Source organism: Rhinopithecus bieti, unplaced genomic scaffold, assembly GCF_001698545.2.
Source record: "Rhinopithecus bieti isolate Rb0 unplaced genomic scaffold, ASM169854v2 scaffold_1234, whole genome shotgun sequence".
Classification (NCBI taxonomy): domain Eukaryota; kingdom Metazoa; phylum Chordata; class Mammalia; order Primates; family Cercopithecidae; genus Rhinopithecus; species Rhinopithecus bieti.
Window position 1 is genome coordinate 2,149 of NW_016803318.1, and position 15,169 is coordinate 17,317.

At 46.6% G+C, this 15,169-nt stretch overlaps 4 non-coding genes across 4 annotated transcripts; all 4 read right to left on the bottom strand.

The window, feature by feature from the left end:
• Window positions 1–8,383: 8,383 nt before the first annotated feature.
• On the bottom strand, window positions 8,384–8,456 carry TRNAK-CUU (transfer RNA lysine (anticodon CUU)). Its single transcript has one exon. It is a non-coding gene; the product is annotated as a tRNA-Lys (tRNA).
• Window positions 8,457–9,419: 963 nt separating this feature from the next.
• TRNAH-GUG (transfer RNA histidin (anticodon GUG)) lies at window positions 9,420–9,491 on the bottom strand. Its single transcript has one exon. It is a non-coding gene; the product is annotated as a tRNA-His (tRNA).
• An 884-nt stretch (window positions 9,492–10,375) lies between these two features.
• TRNAG-UCC (transfer RNA glycine (anticodon UCC)) lies at window positions 10,376–10,447 on the bottom strand. Its single transcript has one exon. It is a non-coding gene; the product is annotated as a tRNA-Gly (tRNA).
• Window positions 10,448–11,759: 1,312 nt separating this feature from the next.
• TRNAE-CUC (transfer RNA glutamic acid (anticodon CUC)) lies at window positions 11,760–11,831 on the bottom strand. The gene has a single exon. It is a non-coding gene; the product is annotated as a tRNA-Glu (tRNA).
• Between the last annotated feature and the right edge of the window lie 3,338 nt (window positions 11,832–15,169).

A 15,169-nucleotide genomic window follows, 5' to 3' on the forward strand; every position in this document is an offset into this window, starting at 1 on the left:
GATCCCCTGCTTCATGGATCTCAAGGCGGTTTGTTCCTCACTATCTTCTTCCTTTTGATGATGCATATCCTCCAAAACCTCCTATAAAGGGGTTACCTTAGAAATAAACTTTTTGAGACACTGCATGTCTGAAAATGTCTATTATACCCATATACTTAATTGATATTTTACTAAATAGAGATACAAAGAGATAGGTTGAAATAATTTTCTCCCAGATTTTAAAGGCACTGCTTTTTTTTTTTTTTTTTGAGACAGAGTCTCGCCTCGCTGTGTCGCCCAGGCTGGAGTGTGGCCGCGGGATCTCGGCTCATTGCAACCTCCACCTCCCGAGTTCAAGTGATTCTCCCGCCTCAGCCTCCAGAGTAGCTGAAATTACAGGCACCCGCCACCACGCCCGGCTAATTTTTTAAATGTCAGTAGAGATGGGGTTTCGCCATGTTGGCCAAGCTGGTTTTGAGAGAGGAGACCACTCCTCATATTGTCTTATACTTAATTTCTTGTTTGCTGAAAAAGTGGAGGTTGAAACAATGGGTAGAAGTGAAAATCACCGTCAGACAACCGGGCGCCACATTTCGGTCCTGGTTGCTAAAATTCAATCCCTGACCTCACCACTTGGGCTATCTATAAACTCCAGGCATTGTATTAAAAAAGCATTATGAAACTCCCTTTTCTGTTCTGTTTCGTTCTGATTATCGGTGCATGCAGCCCCCAGTCACGTAACCCTCGCTTGCTCAATCGATCATGACCCACCCCCTCCCCCGCGCGCGCGCACACACACACACACACACACACACAGCCCCTTTAGAATTGTGAGCCCTTAAGAGGGACAGGAATTACTTATTCGGGGAGCTCGGTTTCTAGGGCGTGATTTCTAGGACGTGAGTCGGCCGACGCTCCCAGCTGAATAAAGCTCTTATCTTCCACAATGGGTGTCCGAGGGATTTTGTCTAGGACTCCTCCTGCTACAGTTTCAAACTCCTGACCTCAAGTGATCCGCCTCCCTTGGCTTTGCAAAGTGCCGGGATTACAGGCGTGAGCCACCCGGCCCGGCCCTTGTTGTTTGCTGTTTTCCATAGTCGTTTCTGAGAAAGAAAAAAGTAACCCTTTTCTGCTCTCAGCTAAAGCTGGTCTGACAAACACCTAGGCCATGATGTTCTCCGGTTAAAACTAAAAATTTCACAACACCAATATCAGACAAAGTTACCCTCTCACCAAGATGAAAGATAGACTATTTCACAATCATATTTGAGCACAAACAGAGCACTGTTCAAACCATAATATGATCAAACATCCCACTTTCCCAGCTACTAATAGTGACTGCTAATTCTTTATTTTTTATTTTTTTGAGACGGAATCTTGCTCTGTCGCCAGGCTGGAATGCAGTGGTGTGATCTTGGCTCATTGCAACCTTCGCCTCCCGGATTCAAGCGATTCTCCTGCCTCAACCTCCCGAGTAGCTGGGACTACAAGGCGCCCGCCACTACACCCAGCTAATTTTTGTATTTTTAGTAGAGACGGGGTTTCACCATATTGGCCAGGCTGGTCTCGAACTCCTGACCTTGTGAACCGCCCGCCTCGGTCTCCCAAAGTGTTGGGATTACAGGCTTGAACCACTGCGCCCGGACTTTTTTTTTTTTTTTTTTTTTTTTTTTTTTTGAGACACAGTCCCAGTCGCCCAGCCTGGAGTACAGGGGCGTCATCACAGCTCACTGCAACCTCCGCCTCCTGGGTTCAAGCGATTCTCCTCCCTCAGCATCTTAAGTAGCTGGGATTACAGGCATGCCCAACCATGCTCGGCTAACTTTTGTATTGTTGATTCTTTACCAATTACGTGTTTAGTCCTGCAACCATTCCTCCCACTTTCTAGATAAAAATATCGAGATTCCCAAAGGAAGAATTGTCCCACAATTTCCCCATAGTGTTTGCTGTCTCCTCTGTTGCAATGAGCCAATATACTCAGGTTTGACTATAGGTTTGTTCCTGATGGTTATAGACTACAGCGCCTCAACATCGTAGAGAAGACGGATGCCATTCTGATTTTTTTTTTCTTTTTTTTTTTTTGTTTTTGAGACAGAATTTTGTTCTTGTTGCCCAGGCTGGAGTGCAATGGGGCGGTCTCGGCTCACTGCAACCTCTGCCTCCCGAGTTCAAGTGATTCTCCTGCCTCAGCCTCCCGAGTAGCTGGGATTACAGGCGCCCGCCACCACACTCGGCTAATGTGTGTGTGTGTGTGTGTGTTTAGTAGAGATGGGGTTTCATCATATTGGCCAGGCTGGTCTCGAACTCCTGACGTCAGGTAATCCACCCATCTCCGCCTCCCAAAATGCTAGGATAACAGGCATGAGCCACCACGCCCAGCCCATTCTGATTCTTTGTTATTTGCCTTAAACTGTTCTCGCATCTCTCCTCCCAAAAGCTTATAGGATCTTCTACCTGTTCCTACTATTTTGAAACTTCGTGATCTATTTTCATCCGCCATGCTGGGTACTCAGTGTGCTCTTTCAATATAGGAATTTATATTTTGGAGGTATCATCCCAAAGATGTTTATGCATATAAAATTAAAGGTATATATTTCCTGCAACTACCATCACCCTTTTGATACACTTTTGCTGCATAATAAACCCTTCCAAGCTTATTGACTTAGAATAACAATAATTTATTACTTTTAGTGATTCTGTGAGTTGGCTTGGAAATTCTTCTGGTCCAAGCTGATTCATTTGGGGCTGGATGGGGCTGGATGGTCTAGGAGGCTCAATCACACATCTGGGGTATAGCTGGATAGGTTGGACAAGTGGGATGCATGACTTTTCTTCATGTGACTCTCCAGCAGGCTTGCTTGGGGGGATCTTCAGATCATGGTTCAGGATTTAAGTGAAGGAAAAAGCAGGTAATCCCCCCATGTGCAAGCCTCTTCTGCCAGGTTTGCGAAGGCACCAACATTTGCCCAAAGCAAGTCACATAGCCAATCCCAGATTCAAACAGAGGAGAAATAGACTCTCTTGAGAGAAGCTGCAAAATATAACCACCATTTTTTTCTTTTCTTTCTTTCTCTCTTTTTTTTTTTTTTGTTTTGTTTTTGTTTATTTGTTTGTTTGAGACGGAGTCTCGCTCTGTACCCCAGTTTGGAGTGCAGTGGCGCGATCTCGGCTCACTGCAAGCTCCGCCTTCCAGGTTCACGACATTCTCCTGCCTCAGCCTCAGGCACCCGCCACCACGCCCGGCTAATTTTTTTGTATTTTAGTAGAGACGGTGTTTCACTGTGTTAGCCAGGATGGTCTGGATATCCTGACCTCGTGATCTGCCCGCCCCGGTCTGCCAAAGAGCTGGGATTACAGGCATTAGCCACCGCGCCCAGCCATTTTTTTCAATCTATCACAGTGTACCATTCTGGACTATCAGTAGCTCCCTCGTTTTTCTTTCTCTTTTTTTTTTTTTTTTTTTTTTTAAGACGGAGTTTCGCTCTTATTGCCCAGTCTCGAGTGCAATGGCGCGATCTCAGCTCACCGCAACCTCTGCCTCCCAATTTCCAGCTATTCTCCTGCCTCAGCCTCCCTAGTAGCTGGGATTACAGGCATGCGCCACCACACACGGAAAATTTTCTTATTTTTAGTAGAGACGGGGTTTCTCCATGTTGGTCAGGCTGGTCTCGAACTCCTGACCTCAGGTGATCCGCTTGCCTCGGCCTCGCAATGTGCTGGGATTACAGGCGTGAGGCACCGCGCCCGACCTCTTACTTTTCTTTACAGCTAGCTGAACTGCATGTAATTGTACGATTTTGCTGTCACTAATTTAATTACCTCCAAACTGACGGACATTTAGAGTTTCCAATGTTTTTCTATGATAAAAAAAAAAACGCTCCATGAATAACCTTGCACACGTGAGGTAGATCTGTAGGAAAAATTTCTAAATGTGGGTTGCTGAGGTAAAAAAAAAGAAGAAGAAGAAAAAAAAATTGCTTATTTATACCAAAGGTGTCAAAAAGAAAAAAATCTGCTTGTGGGAAACATGACACAAGGTGGGTTTTTTTGTTTGTGTGTTTGTTTTTCGTTTTTTTTTTGAGACGGAGTTTCGCTCTTATTGCCCAGTCTGGAGTGCAGTGGTGTGATATCAGTTCACTGCAACCTCTGCCTCCCAGGTTCAAGCTATTCTGCCTCAGCCTCCCTAGTAGCTGGGGTAAAAGGCATGTGCCACAACGCCTGGCTAAGTTTGCATTTTTAGTAGAGACAGGGTTTCTCCACGTTGATCAGGCTGGTCTCAAACTCCCGACCTCAGGTGATCCGCCCACCTGGGCCTCACAAAGTGTTGGGATTACAGGTGGGAGCCACCGCGCCCGGCCATGACACAAGTTTAAAAGAATAACTTTTAAACATCTTTTTTTGGTCAGGCGTGGTGGCTCACACCTGTAATCCCAGGACTTTGGGAGGCCAAAGTGGGTGGATCACCTGAGATTAGGAGTTTGAGACCAGCCTGGCCAATATGGTAAAACCCCATCTCTACTACAAATACAAAAAAAAATAGCCAGGGGTGGTGGTGTGCACATGTGATCCCAACTACTGGGGAGACTGAGGTGGGAGAATCACTTGAACTCGGGAGGCGAAGGTTGTAGGCAGCCGAAATTGTGCCACTGCATTCCAGTCTGGGCCACACAGTGAGATTCAGTCTCCAAGAAAAAATGTTTTTTAATTTTATAGCTATAGTCATAAGGCACCCTGTAGAACTTGTACCAATTTATCCTGTCATTCACAATGTATAATAACGTCTCCGCGGGGCGTGGTGGCTCGCGCCTGTAATCCCAGCACTTTGGGAAGCTGAGGCGAGCGGATCACGAGGTCAGGAGATCGAGACCATCCTGGCTAACACGGTGAAACCCCATCTCTACTAAAAATACAAAAATTAGCCGGGTGTGGTGGCGAGCACCTGTAATCTCAGCTACTCGGGAGGCTGAGGCAGGAGAATGGTGTGAATCCTGGAGGCGGAGCTGCTTGCAGTGAGCCAAGATCTAGCCACTACATTCCAGCCTGGGCGAAAGTGCAAGACTGTCTCAAACAAAAAAAACCTCCCCAACATAAACTTTAGAAAAATTTACTATTAGGTGAGACACAGTGGCTCAGGCCTGTAATCCCAACACTTTGGGAGGCTGAAGTGGGCATATCGAGTTCAGGAGTTCGAGACCACCCTAGGCAATACAGTGAGTCCTCATCCCTACAAAAAGTTAAAAAAAATCAGGCCGGGTGCGGTGGCTCACGCCTGCAATCCCACCACTTTGGGAGGCCGAGGCGGGCGGATCACAAGGTCAGGAGATCGAGACCACAGTGAAACACTGTCTCTACTTAAAAATACAAAAAAAAAAAAAAAAAAAAAAAAAAAAAAAATTAGCCGGGCGCGGTGGCGGGCGCCTGTAGTCCCAGCTACTCAGGAGGCTGAGGCAGGAGAATGGCGTGAACCCGGGAGGCGCAGCTTGCAGTGAGCCGAGATCACGCCACTGCACTCCAGCCTGGGCGACAGAGCCAGACTCCGTCTCAAAAAACAAACAAAAAAAAAAAGTTTAAAAATCAGCCAAGCATGATGGCAAGCGCCTCTAGTCCCAGCTACTTGGGAGGCTAAGGTGGGAGGATCGGCTGAGCCTGAGGGAGGTGGAGGTTGCAGTGAGCCAAGATCATGCCACTGCATTCCAGCTTGAGTAACAGAGAGAGTTGCTGTCTCAAAAACAAACAAACAAAAAAAGTAGAATTCCTTGGATATTTCTGCTTGATATTTTACTTTTGAACTTTATAATCATATTTGTCTAGTTTGAATAAAAAATAAAAAATTCTTCTTTGGACAGTTTATGAAAACCATGTTAAATTCAGACACCAAGTAAAGGAGAGGCTCTGTCTTTACGATGTCAAGTCTCCTATCCAAGAACATGATATACCTCGGTTAAGAGGGAAGGAGGCTGCCCTAATGCAGTGGTTCCCAAACTTGAACATTCCAAATTACCTAGAGAGCTTGTTAAGTCGTAGATTATTGGAGCCACCCTCGGGGTTTCGGATTCAATAGGTCTAAGGTGGCACTCAACAGTTTGCATTTGTCTCAAGTTTCCAGGTGATACTGAAGATGCTTGTCCTGGGACCACACTTGGAGAATAACTCGTCATTTTGGAGATGGTTGGTGGACTATATGTGAGACTAAAGCATATTTATACTCTTAAAAAATAAAAAGTACTGGTAAATGATCCTGAGGGAAAGGAGGTGGAAGATCTGTAGGAGGAGTTAGAAATGAATGTTCAGGCCGGGAGCGGTGCGTCATGCCTGTAATCCCAGCACTTTAGGAGGCTGAGGCAGGCAGATCACCCGAGGTCAGGAGTTCGAGACCAGCCTGGCCAACATTGTGAACCCTTGTCTCTACTAAAGGTACAAAAATTAGCTGAGCATGATGGCGGGCGCCTGTAATACCAGCTACTCAGGAGGCTGAGGCAGGAGAATCGCTTGAACCCGGGAGGCGGAGGTTGCAGTGAGCTGAGATCCTACCACTGCACTCCAGCCTGGGCGACAGAACGAGACTTTGTCCCAAAAAAAAAAAAAAAAAAAAAAAAAAAAAAAAATCGGAGTGTCTCTTGAATGGTGCCAATCTTGGCTTCCACCCACCTGGCAAACCAACTTAACATACTCCAGCCAAAGCAACAGTTAAAGATAATTTAGCAGGAACAAATGTAAGGCAAACAACTCCAAGGCAAACACCTCCAGGATTTCGGGAATAGAAAAAAGTTCTCCAGTGGATCAATAACTAATTCAAAGTAGTGGGCCCAGCACTCTGGAGTGGCAGCCTATACTCATCAAGTAAGACTGCAACTGTAAACTCCCTACTCGCTGCCCTACCCGTTTGTCTTCGCTCCTCCTTTTCTTTGCTCTTCCGCTTCTCTCCTCCGCCTCCTCAACTTCTTTCTAGAGCCCTCTCCTCTCTTTCCTGACCTTCCTAAATTGGTTGTATTTTACAGCCCTTTGCGGCTGATCAAGGCTTCAAAACCTAAAAAGCAAACAGATGCTCCCTAACACCTAGCTGAGAATATTTTAACTCACTACAAAGGCCTTTCAAAACCCCATTCAAATTTCCCACCAACAAGAAGAGAACCAGTATTTTTCCCTCAGGAGCCGTCCTAAGGCTGTTCTCCGTGGAGCACTGTCGGAGTGGTTTCGGACTCTCCTCAGAGCTGCTCAGCTTGTCTGCCTTTGCCCAGTTGAGAAGCCCATCATGGATTAGAAGCACGTGGTCACTACAGACACTAGAATCCCCAGATTCCTCTTTTCTTTTTTTTTTTTTTTTTTTTTTTGAGACAGAGTGCAATGGCCCGATCTCGGCTTACCGCAACCTCCGCCTCCCAGGTTCAAGCAATTCTCCTGCCCCTGCCTCCGGAGTAGCTGGGATTACAGGAATGCACCACCACGCCCGGCTAATTTTGTTTTTTTTTTTTTGAGACGGAGTATCGCTCTGTCACCCAGGCTGGAGTGCTGTGGCCGGATCTCAGCTCACTGCAAGCTCCGCCTCCCGGGTTCACGCCATTCTCCTGACTCAGCCTCCCGAGTAGCTAGGACTACAGGCGCCGCCACGTCGCCCGGCTAGTTTTTTGTAGTTTTTAGTAGAGACGGGGTTTCACCGTGTTAGCCAGGATGGTCTCGATCTCCTGACCTCGTGATCCGCCCGTCTCGGCCTCCCAAAGTGCTGGGATTGATCTCGGCTTACCGCAACCTCCGCCTCCCAGGTTCAAGCAATTCTCCTGCCCCTGCCTCCGGAGTAGCTGGGATTACAGGAATGCACCACCACGCCCGGCTAATTTTGTTTTTTTTTTTTTGAGACGGAGTATCGCTCTGTCACCCAGGCTGGAGTGCTGTGGCCGGATCTCAGCTCACTGCAAGCTCCGCCTCCCGGGTTCACGCCATTCTCCTGACTCAGCCTCCCGAGTAGCTAGGACTACAGGCGCCGCCACGTCGCCCGGCTAGTTTTTTGTAGTTTTAGTAGAGACGGGGTTTCACCGTGTTAGCCAGGATGGTCTCGATCTCCTGACCTCGTGATCCGCCCGTCTCGGCCTCCCAAAGTGCTGGGATTACAGGCTTGAGCCACCGCGCCCGGCTAATTTTTTATTTTTAGTAGAGACGAGGGTTCTCCATGTTGAGGCTGGTCTCGAACTCCTGACCTCAGGTGATCCGCCCGCCTTGGCTTCCCAAAGTACTGGGATTACAGGCGTGAGCCACCGCGCCTGTCCCAGATTCCTCTTTTCTTGATGAATTTGGGGTGAATGGAGACAATTTCTGGAGTCAGTTACCATATAAGGACAGTAGCCGCTTTGGCGATTTAGAAGTTCATGTTTCTATGGTAGCAAACCGAGAGGGTTAAATAAAATCACAGCGCCCAACGTGGGGCTCGAACCCACGACCCTGAGATTAAGAGTCTCATGCTCTACCGACTGAGCTAGCCGGGCAGCCGTTACCGTGTGCTTCCTATATGGAATCATTTTCCACTGATGTAAAGGTTGTATGATCTAATTGTATATTATTTCCTGTGAAAGAAGTTTCAGGACCTAGGACTGGTGGACACGGCAACAGCCTTTTCATAATAGCTTTTTGCCACGGAGGAATCCGAGGTTTAGAGAGCGATGGGGGCTGCAGAGAGCCAGGAAGGCTCGCGGAGGACTCGGGAATCACGAGTCCTGTCCTTCCACTGAGGGAACCTCCTCACCGACTTCAGAGGAGGGTGCGAAAGAGCCCGAGGAAACTCAGATGAGAGGTGCAAAGACCTCTCTGCAAAGCATTTTAGTTCTCCATCCTGGAAGAGGCACTGAGTTCCAGAGTCACCAGGGAAGAGTTCTCTCCTCTGCTCAAGTGAAGGCCAAAAGAACAACCGTGGTCCCAGCTCCGTGGGCCTCCATACTGCTCTAAAGCTTCCCGCCTGGGCTGCCTAGCGCCTTGGTGGGCGAGCCGCAGTGTGAGCCAACTGGAACTATTGCTGTTTGAGACAGAGTCCCGCTCTGTTGCCCAGGCTGGAGTGCAGTGGCGCGATCATAGTTCATTGCAGCCTCTACTTCCCGGGCTCAAGCGATGCTCCCACCTCACCCTCCCTAAGTAGCTGGGACCAAAAGCGCCCGCCACCATCTTAAAAAGAATTTTTTTCTAAGTGTGTGTGGAGGCGTCTCAAGCTGGTCGCGAACTTCTGGGCTCCAGGGATTCTCCCGCCTCCGAAACTTCACAAAGCTGCTGGGATTACGTAATGGAGGGAGCCACCACGTCGGCCTGGAGCTATTGTTATTCACCGAATTTGTGGACTGCAGTTCCGCGGGGATGCCTTAAGCAAAGGCAGAATTACAAGCATGTAACTCTTTTAAAAGTGCTAATTTAAAAAAAAGAAAAAGAAAAAGAAAAGCCACCAGAGCAAGTTAGGACCAACATGCCGTGACTCGGATTCGAACCGAGGTTGCTGCGGCCACAACGCAGAGTACTAACCACTATACGATCACGGCGAGCCACTAGCAAGGCGGCGCACAGCAGCTGGATTTAATGCCTCTTGGAACAGGAATGGCTGTTTCGTGCTACCTTTTTATTTGGCAGGTGCGTGAGGTCCACATCAATCAATCCCAAACTTTTCCATTCTGCAACCTTGAAGCTCCGACACCCGAATCAGTTTCTTAGACGCTAAATCCCTTGATGATAGCTGTAGCACCACCCGCTCTGCCGGGCGGCGGCGGGCCCAGGTCCTGACTAGAAGGCAGAAAGCGTCAGCTGCAACCCGGGACCACGTCGCCTCTCGCCTCTCTGCCTCCATTCCCCTCTTCCCCCTCCAAAGAATCAGTCAAGCCCAGGGATGCGAGGGGCAGCCTCGAAGGATTTTACAAATTACATCTGCAGCCTGTACCATGGAACTGAGGTTTCTCTTCCCAGAATGGTGGAAGCGGAAGAAAAACGGAGCTAAGTGAGCTGGGGAGGGGATGAGAGCCCCGTCTTAATTATTTCTTGCTTCCGTCACAGGCACAAGAACTGCTGCGTACTCTCTCACTGGCATTGTGGGAGCTTGTGCTGACTTCCTCATCTTGACTCATCAGTATATCAGAGCCACCTCTGCAGATTCAGAAAAACAAATCTAACCAGCCTCTATTTCAGACACTTCCCTAGATCCCCAAAAGGAGAGTTATTGTTAACTCAGGCGACGCCGGCGGCCGAACCCATCAGACGGGCTTGGCTCGCACGTGCAGTTACCAAAATGCAGATGTTTGCTGTGGGAGGGACAGACCATACTGGTGCAGACGCAGGACACAAAAGTTGTCAAAAGCTCTTTTTCTCTGTTCCCTGCTTTGCTCGGTTTCCAGGTCTACTCAGTCTAAAAAGCTGAGAGGAAAAAAACTAACACTGCGTTGGCCGGGAATCGAACCCGGGTCAACTGCTTGGAAGGCAGCTATGCTCACCACTATACCACCAACGCATGTGAAGTAAAGCTGCTTCCTTTATTTATGAGAACTAAATAACCAGGATTGGGTTTCCCGTTTATTTCTGGACTAAGAAATTTAGACTGCAGGAAAAACCTACAAGAGGAAAATTAAAAGGAAGCTCTCTAGAATTTCTCCCATTGAAAATGCTGTGGTAGTATCTTGTTTCACAGCTTTAAGAAAAGTCAATTCTAGTTTCCTGGGCATTTATTCCACACATGCGGAAAATTACATATGTACAAGACCATATATGACAGCATTTTTTTTTTTTCCAAATAGCAAAGGGCTAGAAATAACCTAAGTGTCTATAGTAGGAAGCTGGCTAAACTAATTACGGAAAATCCATACAACAGAATGCTATATGCCAGAAGAAAGAATGAGGAAGTTCTTCATGTCTAATCTGTAAGTACTTCTAAAATACACTATTAAATGGAAAAGGCAAAGTGCAGAAAGTATGTATCGATTACTTCCATTTGTACAAGGGGGAGAGAATGTTTAAATATATATACGTATGTATATATGCATGTACTTGCATTTGCATAAAACATCTCTAACATTATAATTAAGAAATTTAACAGCGGTTACATCATTAGAGAGAAAATAAATGGTAGAGGTTAAAGTCAGGTTTATCAGTTCTGTCCTTTTGCATATTTGAATCCTAAACCATGTAAATATATGACCTTTTCGAAAATTCAGTAATTAAATTGAAAGAAAATACGTTACTGAAGGATATTTATTTTCACTGCAAAGTGTTAGAAATATATTGTTAACCTTAAAAATAGCTGGTGTTGGCCGAGTATGGTAGCTCATGCCTATAATCCCGTCACTTTGGAAAGCAGAGGAGGGTGGATCACCTGAGGTCAGGAGTTCGAGACCGGCCTGACCAATATGGTGAACCCCGTCTCTACCACAAATACAAAATTAGACGGGCGTGGTAGCGCAGGCCTGTAATCCCACCTACTTGGGAGGCTAAGGCAGGAGAATCGCTTGAATCCGGGAGGCGGAGCTTGCAGTGAGCCGAGATCGCGCCACTGCACTCTAGCCTGGGGCAAAGACAGCGAAACTCCGTCTCAACAACAACAAAAACAGCTGGCGATAAAATAGTATGTATAGCATACATCCACGTTGTTTCAAAATCTAGATATTAAAAGTGGTCTTTGGGTGATAGAATTGTGAGCGATTTATTTGTATTTTTTTACATTTTCTGTATTTCAGATTTTAGTGGGATGGGGGAGATTGACTAGCAGATAACGTTTATTTAAAAGATCCTGCGGGAAAAGCAGAGGAAAAAAAAAAAGTAATCGTTCCTTCCCTGACCGGGAATCGAACCCGGGCCGCGGCGGTGAGAGCGCCGAATCCTAACCACTAGACCACCAGGGAAGCTATTAAAGTACCACTGTTACAAATATATGATTCTACTAAGTGCTGTGGTTCATGCCTCTAACTCCTAAAACATTGAGGCCAAAGTGGCCAGATTGCTTCAGTTCACGAGTTCGAGACCAGCCTGGGCAAACTGGCAAACCCGGGCTCTATCGAAAGCACAAAAATATTAGCCGGGCTTGGTGGCGCTTGCTTGTAGTCCCATCTACTTGGGAGGCCCGATCGCTTGAGCACGGTAGGCAGAGGTTGCAGTGAGTTGTGATCGCACCACTGCACTGCTGCTTGATGACAGGGCTAGATCCTTCCAAAAAAAAAAAAAAATTATATGATTCTAACTAAACGTTTATTTACACTTATTCTTTTACATATTATTTTTCGCTGCCTAGATTCTGAGATACTTCCATACTGGGCCTTTCCTATGTTGGGGCTTCTTCCCGGTACTTCTTTCCTGGAGTAGAAAACATTGTGAAAGAATTCTCCAGCCCGGCTCTCAGAGCCTATGTAGCATCGCGTACGCGTGATTACAGTCCCCAAGACCAGAGATGAACATCCGAAGAGAAGAGGATGAGACAGAGAGGAAGCTCACCTCCTTGTAGTTGCAGTGATTTCCTGAATTGTGATCATTAGAAAAGTAGAGACCCAGCTACGTCTTTGCCAAAAACAACCAGGAACTTTTACTTAAGGAATATAAAAGACGTCATGAGAGTAACACTAGGAGATCCTGGGCTCACTGTACCTTTTTTTCATGTCGTGTTAATTGTAGGCCAAACTGTTAAAACAAATATTACTGACAAGTGAAAATCACTAGGCCAACAGGTACTTGGTTGAGCAGGATCTGAGCTCAACTCACTAGTGGGAGACTAAGAGAAGCTCAGGGTCTTGAACCTTTAAAACTCACGAGGTCACGGGCGCGGTGGCTCACGCCTTAATCCCAGCACTTTGGGAGGCCGAGGCGAGCAGATCACGAAGTCAAGAGATCAAGATCATTCTGGCCAACATGGTGAAACCCCGTCTCTACTAAAAATACAAAAAGTGGCCAGGCGTGGTGGCCGGCGGCTGTAGTCCCAGCTACTCAGGAGGCTGAGGCAGGAGAATCACTTGAACCCGGGAGGTGGAGGTTGCAGTGAGCAGAGATTGCGCCATTGCACTCCAGCCTGGACAACAAGAAACTTCGTTTCAAAAACAAAACAAAACAAAACAAAACTATGAGGAAGCCGGGCGTGGTGGCTCAGACACCTGTAATCCCAGAACTTTGGGAGGCTGAGGCGGGCGGATCACCTGAGGTCAGAAGTTCGAGACCAACCTGGCCAAAAAGGTGAAATCCTGTCTCCACTAAAAATACAAAATTAGCCAGGCATGGTGGCGCCCGCCTGTAATCCCAGCTACTCGGGAGGCTAAGGCAGGAGCATCGCTTTAACCCGTGAGGCAGAGGTTGCAGTGAGCCGAGATGGCGCCATTGCACCCAGCCTGGACGACAAGAGCAACACAAAAATTGCGAGGAAGAAAAAGAGGGAGTGAAGAGAAAGAAAACTGGGGTGCATGAATTAATGTGTTGCAAATTAACTTCATGTGCAAGAAAAGAAAGCAAATGAAGTCTGGATACGGTGGCTCAAGCTTGTAATCCCAGCACTTTGGGAGGCTGAGGCGGGTGGATTGCTTTGAGCTCAGGAGTTTGAAACCAGTCTGGGAAACAGGGTGAAATCCTGTCTGTACCAAAAATACAGTAATAATAAGAATAAATAAAAAAGAAAGAAAAAAATCTTAGTGAATTGTGTTCACTATATTGTACTTTCAGCTTTTCTGTAAGCTTGAAGTTTTAAAAAATAAAAGGTTAAGGAAAAAATGAAACAATCAAAAGCCTCCCCTTCAGGTCTTTTTTGGTCAGATGACCCCAAGTGATGAATTCTGTGCCCATGAATTCAAGCAGAAATTTGTAAAAGCCACCCCACTCCCCAAACACACTCTTACATCAGAAAATACTTTTGATAATGAATTTAAAAATTGAAAGATTGAATCATCACTGACGTGTGTATATCAGCAGGGCCTGACAGAAAAAAATGGATGGTGAGATATGGAGTTTGGGGGGATTCTGGTAGTTGTTGTTTTGAGACATGGTCCCACTTTGTTGCCCAGACTGTAGTGCAGTGGTGAGCTCCTACCTCCGCCTCCTGAGTAGCTGGGACTACAGGTTCCGGCCACCACACCCAGCTAATTTTGTGTGTGTGGTAGCAGAGACACTAGGCTTCACCATATTGCCCAGGCTGGTCTCAAACTCCTGGGCTTACGCGATCCTCCCACCTCGGCCTCCCAAAGTGCTGGGATTACAGGCATAAACCACCAAGCCTGGTCTTCTTTTGCTTTTGAAATATCAATGTTAAAACGTTGTTTAAGAAACATTGTTTAAATCTTCCACTCATCCACTCTCCATAAGAAACATTGTTTAAATCTTCCACTCATCCAGTCTCCACCTTTCTATGGGTTTAAATGCCATAAATTAGGAAGACAAGTAACTAAATGCTAGACATTTATTTTCACAAAGACAAGAATACTGCTGTCATGTCACCAAAGAGCCTAACAGAGCCCACTTCCTTTTACCCTAGCTGTTTTCACTGGACAAAGACTGAAAAACAAAAAGCATCTAACCTTCAAAACAACATCTTGGGATCTCACCTAGGGTGGGGACAACGTAGCAGAATTTATTTTTCTATGTTGCAGAGGAAATCAGCCTCCTGTTTTGGTCAACAGTTACTTTTTCATCAATTATTCTGCCACCTGCTGGTAATTTTTTGTTAAGAAAGGATGGAGGAAGAAAACTATGAGCTATGGGAGCTAACCACTTGTCTAAATATGAAAGCACCAGAAAGAATCTCGTCAAAGCACCAAGACAGGATTAAGCATCCTCCTCTTGCCAGCAATGCATACTTAATGGTGGATGAGGAAGGAGTGTGACTCATTCACTTCACTCTGAGTTCTATTTTCCTTTTTTTTTTTTTTAGACAGAGTCTTGCTCTGTCGCCCAGGCTGAAGTGCAGTGGCGTGATCTCGGCTCATTGCAACCTCTATCCCTGGGTTAAAGCGATTCTCCTGCCTCGGCCTCCCAAGTAGCTGGGACTACAGATGCCCATCACCACGCCCAGCTAATTTTTGTATTTTTAGTAGAGACGGGGTTCCACCATATTGGCCAGGCTGGTCTCAAACTCTTGACCTCAGGTGATCTGCCAGCCTCAGCCTCCCAATCCCTCTCAGCTGGGATTACAGGCGCCCACCACCACTCCCGTCTAATTTTTTTGTAGTTTTTAGTAGAGATGGGGGTTTCACCATGTCGACTAGGCTGGTCT